We start from the raw sequence: 19297 nt of genomic DNA on the forward strand, positions 1-19297 counted from the left end.
TGATACTTTTTAGTTCAAGATATGGCAAGATGGTACAGTGGGGAACTCCATGAATAAATGATTGTGTCACCCCCTTTTTAAATTAACAAGCAAAGTAACTAAAAATAAAAACACAGCAACCTTGAATTTGGAATAGCAGTAAGTTCACAATTGCTGCAGCAGTTCACAGATGTACCTGGGGCACATACTCCCTCACTGGGGGCAGAACAGTAGACATGTGACTGTGCACTGAGATATATATGTAACCAAAGAGAGCCATATAAATGGATGGAAATCACTGGAGAATGGAAAGAAGGAAGGACTTTTTGTCATGCAATCCCATATAGTTCTGTTCTATTCCTCTTCTTTGCCTCTGAATCCTCTGTGGTTCCAGTTCCAGATGATCTTGTGACAATCCTCCAAATCATTCTTACCTTTTTTCTAGTTTCTCATCATCTTCAGACTTTCTAGAGATTGAAGAGACATTCTCAAACCAAATCTTTATGCTCTTTCCTTTAGCTTATCCAAGTTAACCATAGGCTTGTTGTCAGATGGCAGACTTTTTTTTTCATATATTTTTATTGTAATTAATAGAAGGGTTACATTATATTTGCCAGATAGAAGGTACATTAATTCACGTACATTGATACCCTTTCTCATGTCTTGGTTCCCATTTCCCTCCCCCCCACCTCCACCCCTATTCTTATTTTCCCCCTTTCCCTATCCAATTTCAAATAACCAAATACAAATATATCCAATGTATCAGATAACAAAGTAAGATATTGTAACAATATGAAATAATCAAGAGATAGCAAAAGAGATGAGAGATAACATAGTACTTTAAGGGCAACAATCACTCATTATATGGCTTTTGTTTCAGACCTTTTGTTGGGACAGGAAGAAATTCCAAACTTAGCTGCACAAGCCGCTTTCTTACTCTCCAAACTCATAGGTACGCTGAATCGTTGAGTCCTCTTCTGCATTCTCTCAGTCTGTGATATTTCAGATATAGTTGTTTACCTTCTTCACTGCTGCCACATCAGCAGTTTTTTTTTTCAGGGGGGTGGTCTTCTTTGACAGGCAGCTCTATGGGCTTTGGTTCTTCTTTCTCTGTTTCATCTCCCAATACAGCTTCTTTATTTGCCTCTTCTTCAGCATGTTTGTCAAGAGCAAGCCTGGAGCCTGTTGATGAGCTCTTGTTTTATTCCTTTAGTCTCCAAACCATGAGCAAGACATTCTTGTTTTAGTTCAGTAAGCTTCAACTTATGGAGCTTCACCTTTTCTGCCAACTCTTTAGCTCCCATGATTTTATTTTGATGAATGAGTATTTAAAAAATAATAGTGGGGCTGGGAATGGGGTTTAGGGGTAGAGTTCTTGCCTAGCAAGCATGAAGGCCCTAGGTTTGATTCCTCAGTACCTCGTGAACAGAAAAAAATCAGAAGTGACAAGGTGGATCAAGTGATAGAGTTCTATCTGTTAGCAAAAGAAACCCAGGGATAGTGTATAGGCCCTGAGTTCAAAGCCCAGGACTTGCAGAAAAAGATAAATAAGGTGGTCATAGTGACACACATTTATTATCCCGGTACCCAGAAGGTAGAGGTAGAAAGATGTAAATTCAAGGGTAGCTGAGGCAACAAAGTCTCTATGTTCTAGGAAGCAAATCTAGACTTGAGTTAAGTGGCGAAAGTGGAATCCAGTCTCTCTTCCATTTCCCTATTAAAATGAGACTGTGAGAAATATTCTGTATTACAAAACTGTTCATCTTCTGTGTAAGTGTGTGTGTGTGTGTGTGTGTGTGTGTGTGTGTGTGTGTTTGCCTAGCAAGTTATCTTTATTGTATGGCTAAAGCTGGAAGATAAGTGGCTCATATTTTATTTCTGTTAAGAAGATATAATATTCAGTATAATGTATTCTTCTGTTAACTTCCAATAGCAGGGTAGAAGGAAAGAATGTGTGGTTATTTTCAATTCAAGTCTACTCTGAGTAAAAGAAGCAACAATAGGTGACATTTTCATATTTTTAGTGATATTTCCATATCAAAATAAAAGCATAAATAACTTTACTGTTAGGAGGAAAATAACCATGATTAGTCAGATATTTGAAATTATAAGCATTGTATGAGGAAATCAAACACAATTCACATTAAAATGTTGCATCCACCATCGTCCGTATCAAAACTTACCTTTATTGACACATAAAAAGTTATTGTAGATTATCAAGACATATTTTTTCTTTCTACTTTTTTCTCTTAATGATTTTGCTTAAGACAATATCATAGAAATTGCTACTATCAGAAACCACACTCCTATCAATAGGCAAAAGCATTTTCTTGTTTGTGAGAAGCACATATTTCAATGCCCGCTTCAGGCAGAATACATTGAATTTTATGCACTCTATTATTTTGTGAATAATGTTATCCTTATTATTGTTCTTTCGGGGAACTAAAATAATAATATCTTAATTTAAGAGACATCAATATCAATATCAGTTTATTGAGTGAAAATTAATTACAAAATTTTCTGTTAAGAAACCAGCCACAACATGAGAAAGGGTATCAATGTTTGTGAAGTAATGCACCTTCTATCTGGTGAATATAATGTAACACTTCTATTAATTACAATAAAATATATGACATAAAAACCAACCAAAATGTCTACAATTGCAACAATCAGCAATTTAGATTTGAGTTCTCAAGCTTTACAGGATTATTTTTTAGTTTAAGTCAATAAAAATAATTGTTTATTTTTACATCATTTTCTTACATAATTTTCTGCAGTGTCCATCCCCACAACTTCTGAAAGAAAAATATAAAGGATAAAACACTTCTAATTTATGTATTCGTTAGCTTATCTGATACTGGGATCTGAACTTTAGGTCATGCTTACTAAGCATTTTCTTTTTTCTTTTTTCTTTCTTTTCTTTTCTTTATTTATGTTTTTATAGGTAATGGGGCTTGAACTCAGCCTGGGCACTGTCCCTGTGCCCTTCAGCTCAAGGATCTCACCATACCATTGAGCCAAGCCCCACTTCCATTTTCTAGAGGTTAATTGGAGATAAGAGTATCAGGTCCTTTTGTGCAAGGGCTGACTTTAAACCTTGGTCCTTAGATCTCAGCCTCCTGAGTAGTTAGGATTACAAGTGTGAGCCACCTGTAAGCTTTTTCTTTTTGTTTTAATTTTGCTTCCAATTGATTAAATAGAACTGTGTTTAAGTGTTCGTATGAAGGGGTTTATGAATATACTATGGCTCGATCAATATTATTCCTTTCTAGAATGTTAATATTGCTCAGTTGAAATAATTTCTATATAAATCATATAATAATTTCATATAGTACTTTATCTTAGAAATTGATATGGGTCTTATAGGATCTAGATACACTATTGGTGATAGTGAGATGGCTTCTAGATTTTCCAAGGACAGCTCATATCCCAGCTACTTGAATACCTTAGAGAAAAATTGGTGGTGTCCAAGAAATTAATTATTCTTCCCAATTTCTTTGTGTATGACAAGATTAATAAGTCTCATCATAGAACATATTGGGTTCCACATTGAAAATATTTGACATCTTAAAATATAGAGCTTGTAACAATTAAAGACTTTAATGTAGGACACTGGCATGGAGCCCACACATCCTGAATTGGTGTAGGTGATTTCACACCCACTTTGATGATATTATCAAGAGGAGATGCAAGGATTGTGATGGTGATGGATTTCACATTTCTGGCAGCAAATAACCAGGAACTGGCTGGAAGCATACAATGTTCATACAGATAGGATTTTACTATCTAAGGTAATCATGTGCAATAAATTTAGGATGTTAAATAATTTACAAACAATACAATGTATGTTGAATGAATATAATATGTTCTACAAAGTACATTATTCTGAGAGCATAAACATAGAACTATATTGGGCAAAAAATGTTATGAAAAGGGAAAGGTCACTCACTATGTCTACATTACTGTCAAACAAATGGCTGACAGTCAAACCTCCTGTTTTCCTTTTTTTTTTTTATAAATTATGACATAAATAACTATAAAGCAGAGAAACTGAGGTCCTTAGTTGTGTGAATTCTGAGTTCAAACCATATCTTGGAATTAAAAACATATACATCCATATTCAAAGCTACAGGTGCTAGTCATTATGGAAAACCTTACTCTTCATTCACATACTTGGCATCTCACTCCACTGCCTCAGTGAATTCTGCACAGAAGCTCAGATCAATGAGAGTAGGTAGGACTCCTCTTGGCTGAGTGCTTGGATTCTGGCTTGTATAAGGTTCTCAGTCTTAAACACAGAATAAGTGGCAAGTGCTGTGGGTATACATCTGTATTTTAATGACCAAGGAGAGCGGATGAGTGTCCTTGCTAGCAACCATTGCTATAAGGGAAGGGGAGAGGCTAGAAGCACTAATGGCGTCAATATTAATGCTGGATGAAATGGCAGCTCTCACTGCCAGAGAGGCTGGTGAAGGAGACACCCATGAGAGGCTTATAGTCCCATCTGCTCCTCAGAGGGCAGATGTTAAATGTGGGTCTGATGAAAATTGAGAGCAAGGAATTGCTGACACAGGTACAGTTGAGGGATTGGGCAGACACACATGTGTGGCAGATTTTTAAATACAAGTGTCCTGTTGCAGGAAAGCAGAAAGTGGTAGACTAGGAAGGGGGAGTTCTTCTCCAAGGAATCACATCACTGCAAGATAAACAAAATAACAGGTGCTAGCCTATGATCACTACCTCCTACATTTATACAAAATTCAAAGCAAGTGTAATTCTTTCAAAGGAAATATGGGAGTTAAAGTGAAGATTCTCTATTAAGGATCTTTACTGATAATAACTGTAATAGCAAAGATAATGGAAGATTTTAATACTGTCATGCCCTTTCACTCATTTATTTACATTATAGTAGTTAAAAACTTGCTATATATCTGGTATGTACTTCTATCATGAATTCTTTGTGTATTTTGGTAAGAAATATTGATAAGACTATCAGAAATGTCTCATATGTGCTTGATGAAGGAGTTAAGGATGAAGGTTATAGAACTCCTTGAATAGATCTTTAATCAGTTTATCAGTTAAGAAAAATGATTTCTGCTACAAAAGAGGCAAAATAGCATGTAATAGTATGTTTACAAGCATGAACACGTGCTGAACTTTGACTTTCCATCAATTCAAATGGAGCCAAAGATCTACAGTTGCCTGCATTTCTACTCAGTAAAATAGTGTGGTAGCTAATACAAATCATGTTCCCGGCAAAAGAAATGATTTAGATGTCAGCTTGTCATTGTAGCTCTTAGTGGATTTCTACCCTAGGCAAGTAGTTCTTAGAAGAAACAGTGAAATGACCATTTCAGTTAGTCAAAATCTAATGGCCAAGAGTGAAATTACCCTCCACATTGCAAGGAAACTGCATTGAGAGTGAAAATAAAAAGTTATGAAGGTATGGCTTACAAAGCTATTTAGTAGTAGAGCAACTGTATTTTCTTTCTGAAGCTGAACATAAATAAGAATAGAGGAGACATGAGAGACAGAAAAGCACAGAACTGAACAAATATAAGATGATGAAATGCAGAGGTAAAAACTATAATGGAATTGAAGTGTAGATGTGAGTTTTTAGTATACAACATATCTGTAGATAAAACAAAATGTTAATTCACAGGCAGAGGGAAGGAAAAACAAAACTTCAGAACCATCAGTGTCTTTGTATTGTCCGCAATTTGGCTTTTAAAATTCTGTTCCCTATAAATACCAGCAGTCTCTTGTTTATTCAAGTTGATTACCTCACACAGAGATTGTTTATATTGCCATTTCAAATGGTAAGGACCAAAAATAGGCATCACATATTTATGAAAGTTAAGTGGAACCTGATCCTTTGCATTTCTATACTTGCATTATCATTTTCATTTTAAAATTTGCAAGATGTCTTAAATCTCATATATTTGATGCAAGATTCTTTTTTATCAAAGCTGTCTCCTAGATTAGTATTTTATTTTATTTTATGTATTGTAGGGTTGATGTATAGAGAGGATGACAGTTACATTTCTCAGGCAGTGGGTATATTACTTCTTGAACATTGATACTCCTTCCTATGTTTTTCTCCTATTTTCTTCCGCCCATCCTCCCCCAATCATTTTGTTTTTCACCTTCTCTTCTCTATTTCAGATAAGCAAATGACCTTATATAGACTATGACAAGTACCAAAGGCAGATACAGTGACAACATGAGATAAAACCGTAGGGAAAAAAAAGAGAAAAGAAATACTTTCACATAATAAATTAAGAACAATCACAAAGATAAAACTCTTGTTTCCATTTCTTTGAGTTCATTTCACTTAGCCTTTTCCTATATGGCCATATGCACATATGTTTGAGCTTTTGGGATCCTCTGCAAGGAGAATCTTAGATGTATACTAATTATTACAGATGAGGGAAACCATGGACCTATATTACTTCATATGATTTTTCCCCAGGATTTTCCATTTCCTTATGAGTGGAGCAATGTCATTCTTTCTGATGACAGTATAGAATTCAATTGTGTATAAATACCACATCTTCTTGATCCATTCGTCTACTGAGGGGCATCTGAGTTGGTTCCATATCTTTGCTATGATAAATAATACTGCAGTGAATGTGATTGTGCTAGTAGCTTTATTATGTCCTTGTTTATGGACATTTGGGTAAAGGTGCAAGGGTGGAATAACTGGGTCATAGGAGGGCTCCGTGGAACAGGTCAAAACTTCCTTAACAAACGCAAAGAAAAACAAGAAATTGAAGCAAGTTTGGACAAATAAGACTTCATTAAACTGTAGAGCTTCTGTATGGCAAATGACATAGCTAGCAAGTTAAATAGAAAGCCCACAGGGTGGGAGAAGTTCTTCACTAGCCATAAAGATAGACAAGGGCCTCGTATCTAAAATACACCTACAGCTCAAAAAATTGAATCTCTCAGAAACAAATCTGCAAAGAAATATGCAGCCCATTAGAAGGTGGGCTGAAAACTTAGGGTCTTCTCTGAAGAGGAAATAAGAAAGGCCAATAGTTACATGAAGAAATGCTAGACATCTCTGGCCATAAAACAAACAGCTTTGAGATTCTACCCTCTAGTTAGAATGGTCATTATCAAGAAATCAAATAACAACAGATGCTGGTGGGGATCACTGGTGGGGGGCAGAAGGGATCACTACTACACTGTTGGTGGGAGTGTAAATTTGTCCAACCACTCTAGAAAGCAGTATGGTGATTCCTTAAAAGTCTAAACATATAGCTTCTCTAGACTACTTTTGAGAAGGTTTGAGCAAAAGTAAGGGTAAAAGAGTATTTCTCCATAACATGTTGAAAATCCAACAACAATGTCTTCACGGAATATAGAAGAACATGCCTGTATTCTTAGCACACTTAGAAAGGCAAGGCTAGATGATGATGAGTTTCAGGCAGCAGTGAGTTTGAGACCAGCTTGGGCTACAGTGCATGACCTTTCTCAAAATGATGATCAGAAGGAAGAAAGGAAGCAAGAAGAGGAACAAGGGAAAGAAGAGAGGAGTGGACAGAGGGAAGGAAGAAAATGGGCCAAAGTGGAAGATGCACAAAAATAAGTGAAATAAGAATGAATGAAAGAGGAGGGACAGAGGAAATAAGAAAACCAAAAGAACAAAGGGAGGAAAGAGTGAAACATGATTTAATAGAAATGTATAAAAGTCTAAGTATATGGACTATTGTAAAAAGGCAACAGAAGCTGAAACTTTCTGTGGAGAAGAGCAGGTACTCAGGGTATGACAAGCTAGTGCAGCGGACTGAGAAGACTCTCAGGATATGAAGACTGAACAAATTGTGGAGTAATATGAATGCCAGTAATATAGGTTTAGATATTCTGCTTTCCAGACTCTATAGGACACCTGTAAATATTTTCTCACAGAAAGTTATTCTGTATTTGAAGATATTGGACATGGATGTCATGTCCACATGCTATGAACCACAGCGAGGATACCAGCCATTATGATTATTGAATAGTATGCTTTCCCATTGTCATGTTCACTCAAGCTTTATTCTATGAATTTTCTCATATAATATGAGTACATCCCTTAAATGCTCATGTGATCCCTTAACCCATATGTTAATTGTAATCACAAGGGCCTTTGTTTATGATTAAGAGAAATCATGATGTTGGGGCCCTCAGGAGGCCATTAGTGGTTTTTTTCATATATTTTTATTGTAATTAATAGAAGGGTTACATTATATTTGCCAGAGAGAAGGTACATTAATTCACATACATTGATACCCTTTCTCATGTCTTGATCCCCATTTCCCTCCCCCCAACCCCCACCCCTATTCTTGTTTTCCCCCTTCCCTATCCAATTTCAAATAAGCAAATACAAATATATCCAATACATCAGATAACAAAGTGAGATACTGTAACAATATGACAGCAAAAAGATGAGAGATAACATAGTACATTAAGGACAACAATCACTCATTTGTTTCTATATCCTAGAGGTCTTTTCATTTAGCGTCATACTATATGGCCTTACGTATCTAGGTTTTGCAAATCTCTGCTATGAGAGACCAAGGCTTCTACTGATTAAGAAAATGAGGGAAACCATTGAGCTTATGTTACTTTGAGTCTGGCTTACTTCATTTAATATGATTTTTTCTAAGTCTTTCCATTTCCTAACAAATGGGTCGATGTCATTCTTTCTGACAGCAGCATAGAATTTCATTGTATATAAATATCACACCTTGTTAATCCACTCATCAACTGAGGGACATCTGGGATGGTTCCATATCTTTGCTATGGTAAATAGTGCTGCAATGAACATTGTTCTGCTAGTGGATTTAGTATGTCCTTGTTTCTGGACAATTGGGTAAATACCTAGTAGTAGAATTGCTGGGTCATAGGGGAGTTGTGTGTTTAGTCTTTTGAGGAACTGCCATACTGCTTTCTATAGTGGCTGAATGAGTTTGCACTCCCACCAATGGTGTAGTAGTGATCCCTCCTGGCCACATCCCCTCAGGCATCTGTTGTTATTAGTTGTCTTGATCCTAGCCATTCTAACTGAATTGAGGTGGAATCTTATAATTGTTTTGATTTGCATTTCTTTATGACCAGCGATGTTAAGTATTTCTTCATGTGTCTATAGACCATTTTTGTTTCTTCTTCAGAGAAGACTCTCTTTAAGTCTTTGGCCCATGTTTTGATGGGATGGTTGTTACTTTGGAGATTAGTTTTGGAATGATTCAATTTTTGAGCTGTTGATATATTTTATATATAAGGCCTTTGTCCGTTGTATGGTTGATGAAGATCTTCTCCCATTCTGTAGGCTTCCTAATTAATTTACTAGCTATGTCCTTTGCCATACAAAAGCTCTGCAGTTTAATGGAGTTCCACTTATCCAGCATTTCTCTGATTTCTTGTGATTCTTGGTCCTTATTAAGAAAGTTTATACCTATGGCAAGGAGGCATAGAGGAAGGCAGTTGATTTTTGAGGGTTAATTTTATACCCTGCTACCCTTCCAAAGTTTTGAATAAGCTCGAGGAGCTTGTGAGTGGAGTCTATAGGGTTCTTTAAATACAAAATCATGTCACCTGCAAAGACGGAAAGTTTGACTTTCTCTTTCCTTATTTGGATCCCCTTTATGCTTCCTTCTTGGCTAAGAATTCTAATACTATGTTAAAGAGGAGTGGAGAGAGTCGGCATCCTTGTTTCATTCCTGATTTTAGAGGGAATGGCATTAGATTTTTGCCATTAAGTTTAATACTAGCTGTGGGTTTGTCATACACAACCTTTATTATACTGAGGGATGTTCCATGGATTCCTAGTTTCTCCAGAACTTTTAGCATAAAGGGGTGTTGGATCTTGTCAAATGCCTTTTCTGCATCTATTGACACAATCATGTGATTCCTGTCCTTGCTCCTGTTGATGTGTTGAATTATGTGAATTGATTTGTGTATATTGAACCAGCTTTGCCTCCCTGTGATGAATCCTGTTTGATCATAGTGTATAATTTTTTTGATGAGTTATTGTAGATGGTCGGCCAGTATTTTGGTGAGAAGTTTTGGATCGATGTTCATCAAACAAATGGGTCTGTAGTTCTCTTTCTTTGATGTATCTCTGTCTGGTTTGGGGATGAGGGTTATACTGGCTTCATAGAATGAGTTTGGTACAGAGCCTTCATTTTCTATTTCGTTGAAGAGCTTGAGGAGTATTGTTGTGAGCTCTGCTTTGAAGGCCTTATAGAATTCAGCTGTGAATCCATCTGGCCCTGGGCTTTTCTTAGGTGGAAGGTCTCTTATTGCCATTTCTATTTCAGTGCTTGAAATAGGCCTGTTTAGTTGGGTTAGTTCTTCTTGGTTCAGTGTTGGTGTGTTAATATTGGCTAGGAATTCATCCACTGCTTCTAGATTTTCAAATTTGTTGGCATAAAGGTTTGAGAAGTATTCCCTCATGATGCTTTGGATCTTGGTAATTTCTGTCATGATATTACCATTTTCATCTATGATTTTGTTTATTTTGGTATGCTTCTTTCTTTTTTTGGTAAGATTTGCTAAGGGTCTGTCAATTTTGTTAATTTTTTCAAAGAACCAACTCCTTGTTTTGTTGATTCTTTCTATAATTTTTTTTGGATTCCAATTCATTTAACTTTGCTTTGATTTTTATAATTGGCTTCCTTCTACTGGGATTAGGGTTGGTTTGTTGGTCTTTTTCCAGGAGCTTAAGGAGACACATTAAATTGTTGGTTTGTGATATTTCCAATTTGTTATTGTAGGCAATCAGAGCTACAAATTTTTCTCTGAGTACTGCCTTTGCCGTGTCCCAAAGAAGTTGGTATTTTGTGTGCTCTTTTTTGTTAAATTTCATAAACAGTTGGATTTCTGTTCTGATCTCTTCGATGACCCATTGGTGATTCAAAAATATGTTGTTCAATCTCCATGAGTTACAGGGTTTTCGTTGGTGGAGATGGGTGTTCAGTTCCAATTTGAAGCCCTTGTGGACTGAGAGAGTGCAGGGAATAATTTCGGTGTTTCTGAATCTGCCCAGGTTTTGTTTTATGCACTAAAATGTGGTCTATTTTGGAAAATGTTCCATGTGCTGCTGAAAAAAAAACGTATATTGTATTGTTGCTGGGTGGAATAATCTGCAGATTTCTGTTAGATCTAGTTGGTCTATATAGTTGTTCAATTTTAAGGTTTCTTTGTTGAGTTTTTGCCTGGTTGATCTGTCCATAGGTGAGAGTGGTGTGTTAAAGTTACCAACAATCACTGTGTTTCGATCTATGTATGGTTTTAGTGAAAATAAAGTTTGCTTGATGAACTTCAGAGCTCCGGGATTAGGTGTGTAGATATTTAGGATGGATATGTCCTCCTGGAGGAAAGATCCCTTTAGTAGTACGTAGTAGCCTTCTTTGTCTTTTCTTACTAATTTTAGTTTGAAGTCTATTTTCTCTGATATGAGGATGGCAATTCCAGCCTGTTTATGGTGGCTGTTCGCTTGATAAAGTTTATTCCTACCTCTTACTTTCAAAAGATGTTTGGTTTTTTTGGGTAAGATGTGTCTCTTGAAGACAGCAGAATCATGGATCTTGCTTTTTGATCCAAGTAGATAGTCTATGTCGTTTAGTTGGAGAGTTAAGTCCATTGATATTGAGAGTCAGGATTGAGAAATATTTATTAGTTCCTGCCATTTTTAAAAGCTTTCATTAGGGCCTGTGTCTTGACAGTTCTTATGATACTTAGATGGTACGAGTTTTAGGTGCCATTTCTTTCTCTGTATTACATTTGTTTTGGTTTTCTATGTGTAGAACATCTTAGAGAATTTTCTGTAATATTGGTTTGGTTGGTAAATATTGTTGAAGATTTTCCCTGAAATGGAATGCTTTTATGGTTCTCTCAGTTATGAATAGCACTTGGAAAACTCTCCTCTAGATTTGCCACTGACTGCTCCATTGCCTGTTTATGTTGGGTGGGAGATGCTATTGCTTGATTTGCCATTTTTCTTGAGTTTCTTGTTCTGCTCATTTGAAAATGGGAACAAGAATTATACCAAACAAGATTATAATTTTTCAGATATCACCAACCTAGACCTTTTTAGTTGGCTGACAATAGATGTTCGTACTTTTAGATTGGTAATATCACTCTTTCTTTTTGTGCACTTAAATACAAATCTAATACAAGCACTGATTACGATTTATGACCAAACAATAAGCCCCTCAATCCAATCTCTATTGTATTTAATTCCCTCTGGAACTAGAGTATAATTGAACACCTAGATACACAGCATTGCTCAACAACCATGAAATGTAGATCCATGCATTATAAGAGTTGAAAGATGAACAGAGGACCAGAGATAGAAAAATAATATAAAAGACAACAAGGGTGGTAGGAAAATAATAATGCAGGAGTGTAAGATTATGATAGTAATGAAGAAAAGGTATTGTGTAAGGATAACTGACCTAAAGTAATAGACAGGTAGAGTATTTAGTAGAAAGTTTAGATGAACTTAGATAAAATTTATGAAAATAAGAAGAGTAATAAGAATATATAGAGAAAAGAGGGAGGTAGATATAGGAGATTTCAACGATACAAATTTTAAAAAGAAAAAGGAAACAAACAACAACAAAATAAAAGAAAACAGAACACACACACATTAAAAAAAAAAAGGTGAGGGGAGATTCCTCACTATTGTGAGTTCTTATCCAAGAGATACTAGGGTTGAGAACCAGGTGTTTAAAAAGCAGGTGACCGTATCAATATAGATATCATTTTCATTCAGACTCTACCCAGAGCTGTCACTGTGTTTCTAGGAACAACCACAGTGACAGAAGGAATGTGGGAAAAGAGAGGAGAAAAAAAATAAGGAATGAATCATAACATTAGAAAAAAAGGTGTAGGTAAAATGGCAAAGAGAAGATAAGAACACCTAAAAATGCAAATGAAAAGGGGTAAAAGAACAACAAACAAATGGGTATTCTTCGGGGTTTTTTTTTGGGGGGGCAGGATAGGAACCTTGTGTATCCAATAAATTCGGGATCCAAACATTTCACAACATCTTTTTTCTCTTGTGATTTGGCTTTGCTGTTTTTCAGATCAGATTGCTTGATTGGGAATGTAAAGCTGAAAGATCCGTTGGCGGCTTTGTTTACCAGGTCTGTGGCCAGCTCAGGGTCTGGACTTCAGCAGAGCTGGGGCAGGATTTCTGGCTAAGGGAGCTCTGGGAAATCCTTTGCTAGTTAGAAAGATGGAGTTTCTAGGATCACCTCTCAGGCTCCAATTGCTTTGGCCAGGTCTTTGCCAGCAGTCAAGATGGCGCTGCTCTCAGCTTGTGCGGGAGGGGCTCCCTCCCAATGCTGATCCGCGAGCAGAAGTGGAAACTTCTCCTTGTAGCTACTCACAAATTGCTGGATTCTCCGGTTCCTTGAAGCTGGCAGGTCAGTGCACAGCCTGGTGTCGGTTCTGGGCTTGCGCAGGCTCTGTGTGGTGCTGTCTGCAGCCGGCAGGTCTGCGCTGCCGTGAAGTGCTGTGTGTTCTGCAGCTGTCTGGTCTCCACCCTGTCTTCTGGCGCTGGTATTTTGCCTTTTTCCCCTCTGACTCACCACTAGTGATTTTAGCTCCATATCCTGCTCCCTCATCTTTCTTCCTCTCCCATTCTATTTTCCTCTCACATCTACATTAATGCTGGATAAATTTTCTAAGACTTGGTCCCACTAGTAGCTTATAAAGAAGACAGAAGAGAGAGAAAAGACACACACACACACACACACACACAGACAGACAGACAGATAGATAGATAGATAGAGGTATCACCTTATGATACCTTTGACCATGTGATGACACATAGAAAAAGTTACTTACTAGGTGCTAGCTCCATGCTTTTAGATTTCACATCTTCCAGTTCCATCAGCTAGTGACCCCCAATTCTTTATAAAGTACTCAGATTATGACATCTAGTTATACTAGCCAGTAAAGAACTATGCTATTCTTTCAATAAACTTAAAGTGTGATTCCAAGAGAGAATTTCTCCATAAAATTTCTAGAGGGTTGGACTGGGAGTTTGGTAGGTGGTAGATTGCTTGCCTCAGTACCACATACATAGAAAAAGTTGGAAGTGGTGCTGTGGCTCAAATGGTAGAGATTTAGCCTTGAGGAAAGCCCAAGGACAGTGCTCAGGCCCTGAATTCAAGCCCCAGGACTGGCCAAAAAATAAAAAAATAAATAAAAAAAAATTTTCTGGAGGGATACCTTTCTAGTTATCAATTCAGCACTGAGGGTGAAACTTCAGACAAACAAACATGAAGATCATTGTAATTTTATAGGAAGAAACTGATTAAAATATCTCCAACAAATGTTCTTAAATATAGACTTTTCTTTTTGCCCAAAGCATTACCATCTTCTCTACTTATTTTCCCTTTTCAATGAGATACATTTTTAGCATCAAAAGCACATGCTCAATAAATGTGTTTTGACTTAAAAAATGAAATTAAATTAAAAGCAAGATACTACATTGTCATAGTCTTAAAAATCTATATTTTAGCTTTAAAAATTACTGTGAATAAGATTATTTTTACATCTTAAATTTGGCTCAAGTTCATAAACTGATTTTTTTCAAGTTTTACACCTCTTTTTTTTAAAATCTAAGGTGTCAACTCTAAGCTGGCAATAGTACAAAATGATTCATAGTAAGAACAGCTGATTCTTGGTAAAGGTGTCAGAATATCAAAATTCATCAAAACTTCCCACAGATAATAATTATAAAACTGGGTTAAATTTGAAAAACAATTATTTAAAGGGATTGGAGAATAGTCAAACAAATTAAAGAAGCTAGATCCATAAGTTTTGCCTTACATAGTTTTAAATAAGAAAAAAAATTTGAAGGTTAAACTGTTAGAATAGTGTATTTCCAGTAGTGAAATAAGAAGAAAAGAATTGAAATTCTGTCTCTGACAAAATTTTGATAAACCACAACTAAGGAATTCTGGAGCCAGTAGACAATATCTCTAACAAATACCAAATCTAAATGAATTGACATGAGTTAAAGACACATATTTTAATTCCACTACTTAAAAAACTAAAGCAAAGCAGGTCAGGATGGCTTATGCTTGTAATCCTAGCTACTCAGAAGGCTGTGATATGATACAGCACAAATCAATTAGAGATAAATTTTAGAAAGCAAAGAGTGAATACAAAAGTTGTTAGGTTCATCTTAATTGAATATTAAAATCTCTTGAGGTGCTATTTTAGTACTTATGAAATTTTAACAACTAGTTTTCTATAAAGAAGACAGAAAAAGCAAGCCTGTTTTTTTTCTTTTTCTTTCTTTCTTTCTTTCTTTCTTTCTTTCTTTCTTTCTTTCTTTTTTTTTTTGAAGACTTCAGTAGTGTTGAACATTCGTAGCTATGTCAACTTTATGGTGACAACTTTCAGCTTCATATGAGGACAAAATTAATTCAATCCATACAAGCCAGTTATTCTCAGCAAGCTACTGCTCTTTTAGGACCTATTTAAAAAACAAGATGGATAGAGATTTTCAACGTTTATTTCACAGCTTTGTTTTGCTAATAGCAACTTTCTCTGGCAGGTGTTAAAGTAGGTTTCAATGCATGGCACTGATTAATAGAATTTAAAACTCATTAGCCAGTTTGTTACTTACAAGAGGGAGATTTGCTGATAACAGGTTGACTTTAGTGCATCAACAGCACAGTTGATTTCAGTATTCACAGCCTACCCATTTATTTAATCGCACATTTAGAAAAGGGACTCCAGCCTTTCTTGTACCCATTCTCTTTTATAGCAATTTTGCAGTCATTCAGAATATCCTAGTGGTTGTATTTTCACTTTCTTCTTCTTACTTGTCACTTCTCTTATGTCTTTATTTTGAACAAGCCAATCCAACGAATAATGACCTAGGCGACTACTTGCTTTGTATCATCTGTGAGAAATTCAATCAACGTTAGATTTTTTTAACATTCATATTTGGTATTAGCACTGTTCAGTTCCAGCATCTTTGGTGATCATGCCTTCTATTTAGTGATTGAATATAAAACAGTGACCTTAATGTATGAAGATGTCCAAATTGATAAGCCTCCATCCTCCAACTATATTTCCCTTTTTCAACAACCTTACTTATTTCTCCAGCACTGTCATTGTGCAATGCCTTGACCCTCTGCCTTAGGCTGTTGCCTGTATTTACAGCTCTCTTTGTGTGATTGTTCAAGTATGTAGCATATCTTTCAGATCTTGGTTGAGATTTCACATTCCCAGTCTTCCTCCATTCCTTCTACTCCTGTTAAACTTGCAAATTACCACCTAACTGATCTTGATTTTGATCCTCTAGTTCCTATCATGTTTCTTCTAATTTTGCTTCCAACAAATAGCACTCAATACCTCAAACATGCATTTATTCATTTCAGCATCTGAACCCTATTTCCTTAATACAATATAAATTAGAGAAAGTCAGTGATTTTCATCTGTGTAGAAAAGTCTTTTCTAAAAATATTGTTTTTCATTGACAGTAATCATCCTTGTTTATGGTGTGAAATGTGAGATTTTCCTGCATGCAAAGAGAAATGATCAGTGCAGGGCATTTAGCATTATCTGTCAACCTATGGATGGAAATGAGTACCCAATACTATATTCTTCATCTCTCCTTTCCACTGCTGATCCACCACTAGTAGGTAACCATTGCTCACGTCTGTGCTTGCATGAGTTCATTCCATTAGAACACATCCACAGCATTATTCTGATGCATTTCACTTATATCTACTTTTAGTATTTTCACAGTTTTAGCCCATACATTTAAATCTCTAACCCAACTTGGAGTTAATTTTTGTATGTAGTGAGAAAATTGAAATTTTGTTCATGAATGCATCCAACTTCCACAGCTTCATTTATTTGATTCTTGAATATGATCCTCTTCCTAATGCATATTCATGGTGTCTGTGTAAAACAACAACAAAAAAATCAGTGAACTATATGTAAGGGTAGAGGTAAAGTAGTAGTATTGTGCCCTCCTACATTGTATAAAATTCAGGTATAATCACCAATACAACAAAACAAACAAATAACAAAAATAAGAGCAATCTCTCAAAGAGAATTGAGTTGGCTTGAAAGCCATGACCCATATTGTGTGTTATGTGTTCCTTTCATAGATAGTTGATAGAGACAGATAGATAGATAGAAAGATAGATAGATAGAAAGATAGATAGATAGATAGATAGATAGATAGATAGATAGATGGATAGATAGATAGATATTACACTATCAGAACTATAGCTTTGTGTTTGGGCCGAATTCAAACAACTCAGGTTGTTATTCTATCTATGTAGGCACTCCACCAATTAAGTCAGGTCCCCAGTCCTTTCCTGCTTTCCACCATCTTTCAGATATCATTTCCTCCTGTTTTTCAGGAGTGGCCTTGGATTGTATTGTTCCTACCTCTACTACTCCAGTGAAATTACAGGCATGTACTGCCACGCTTGCTCTTTTGATGCAGAATCTAATATTTTTCCCAGTTCAGCCTGAAAAATTGTAATCCTCCTCTCTCTACCTTCCAAGTAGAAAGGGTTACACTAGATAGGATTGCATTATCACAGCTAGTATATTTAAAGTCATAGCACCACTGATTACATACTTACTTTATAAGTTCCCTATAAACCCAAGTCAATGTTCTTATTAGATTTCTATTAATTAGAATCTTAATCCAATCGATAGAGAAAACTGACAGTAACAAGTACTGCTCACACACATTTTTTGCTCTTCCTGCATGTTATGCATTTTGCCTCACAATATTAGATTTATCTTTACTATAATATGAACACTGTGGTCAGTTTTTTTCTGCACTCATTCAATTTAGGTTGTGTAGAAGCTTATGACCACTGCTATAAATAGAGAGCCCCAGTTCTCAGTTTCTCTTTGTTATGGGATATACATGGAAATGATGTACAATTTTTTTCTAGGACAAAACTATCCTTTTATATTCACAATTATCCATCTGTTTTTTATACTCAGTATAAAAAAATAAACTATTTCAACATAGATTTTCCTTTTTTTATACAAAAATTGTTTTATTCCCTGCTCTGGATATATATGTATATATATATGTATATACATATACATATATATGTTAAAACCAATATCCCATTTTAACATATATATGTATATATATATGTATATGTATATATACATATATATGTTAAAAACAAGATCTCATTTGGAAATAACAATGAATGTAGGTAAACATTTATTTTTCAAAGAGTTAACATGAAATTGTCTGTGAAATATCAATGAACACATGGCTTGCCCTTTTCCTGTAGCCCATGGAGGCTGTCTAGTTCATAGCTAATATTGTATACACTGTATAATATCACACTCTGTCCCAAATTGTGGATCAATTTTACATCTTCCCAAGAGGGCTGATAACCTAAGGAAGAAGATTTTAACTTTATTAAGTACTGGGGAATTTCTAGCCTCTTTGAGAAAACCCATGACAGGAGAGGGCCAGTTTCTTTCCAAGATTCCATTCCTATCCTAGGTTTCCAGCAATGTGTAATTGGACTACAACCGGGGCTCAGTTTGACCTTTTCACAAAACCAACTACAGATGCAGCAGGAAAGGTCAGCATGGCACCACAGTATCATGATTGAAATTAGCAAAAAACAAAAACAAAAACAAAAAACAACTAGATTACTTCAGGGATTTTTATTTCAGTTGTTGCTCTATATTGACTTTGAAATCTTGGTTTGTTTCTATTTTTATAACAGTGATATACATGTTTTAGGCTTTACCTTATTTTTTAAATTATTCTGCTAAGAAATAAACTCTCTTCAACAATATTTCCTAATAGTGCTTGTTACAAGGCAAGAGCTGTTTATGTACACAACAGGGCGGGAGGGGAAGCTTCAACTTTTTAACAGAGAACTGTGGTGCAGTTAATGACTAGCTATTAATTAACAGTCCCTGAGACCCAGCAGGTGCTAATAGCCAAGGGTTAGCCCTTTTAGGAATAACTGGTTTCTGGCATTAATTGCTATTATAATCTATTCTTCTCTGTCTCAAAAGACAATTAGTTACTATGGCAGGAGAAAATAACTATTTTCTTTGTTTGGGTGGTCAATTGGATAAACTAGACTGATTTCAGGAAACTAGATTTTAGGTATTTATTTGTTAAGGGTTTAGTTATTAGTTTCCTAAGAGCAGACTTCTTTGACTAAAAGAAAACTTATTTCTCTAGTCCAGATGTCTTGGAAGAGAAACAAAGCCTGAAAAGTAATAGAATTTTGTACATATGTAAAGGATGACTGGAATGATGATGATGATGATGATGATGATG

The 19297-nt window shown here is 35.7% G+C and overlaps 1 pseudogene; it reads right to left on the reverse strand.

Moving 5' to 3' along the window:
- Nucleotides 1–308: 308 nt before the first annotated feature.
- On the reverse strand, nucleotides 309–1283 carry LOC150054776 (SAP domain-containing ribonucleoprotein-like; annotated as a pseudogene).
- Between the last annotated feature and the right edge of the window lie 18014 nt (nucleotides 1284–19297).

Source organism: Megascapheus bottae, chromosome 14, assembly GCF_031878675.1.
Source record: "Megascapheus bottae isolate mThoBot1 chromosome 14, mThoBot2.hap1, whole genome shotgun sequence".
Lineage (NCBI taxonomy): Eukaryota > Metazoa > Chordata > Mammalia > Rodentia > Geomyidae > Megascapheus > Megascapheus bottae.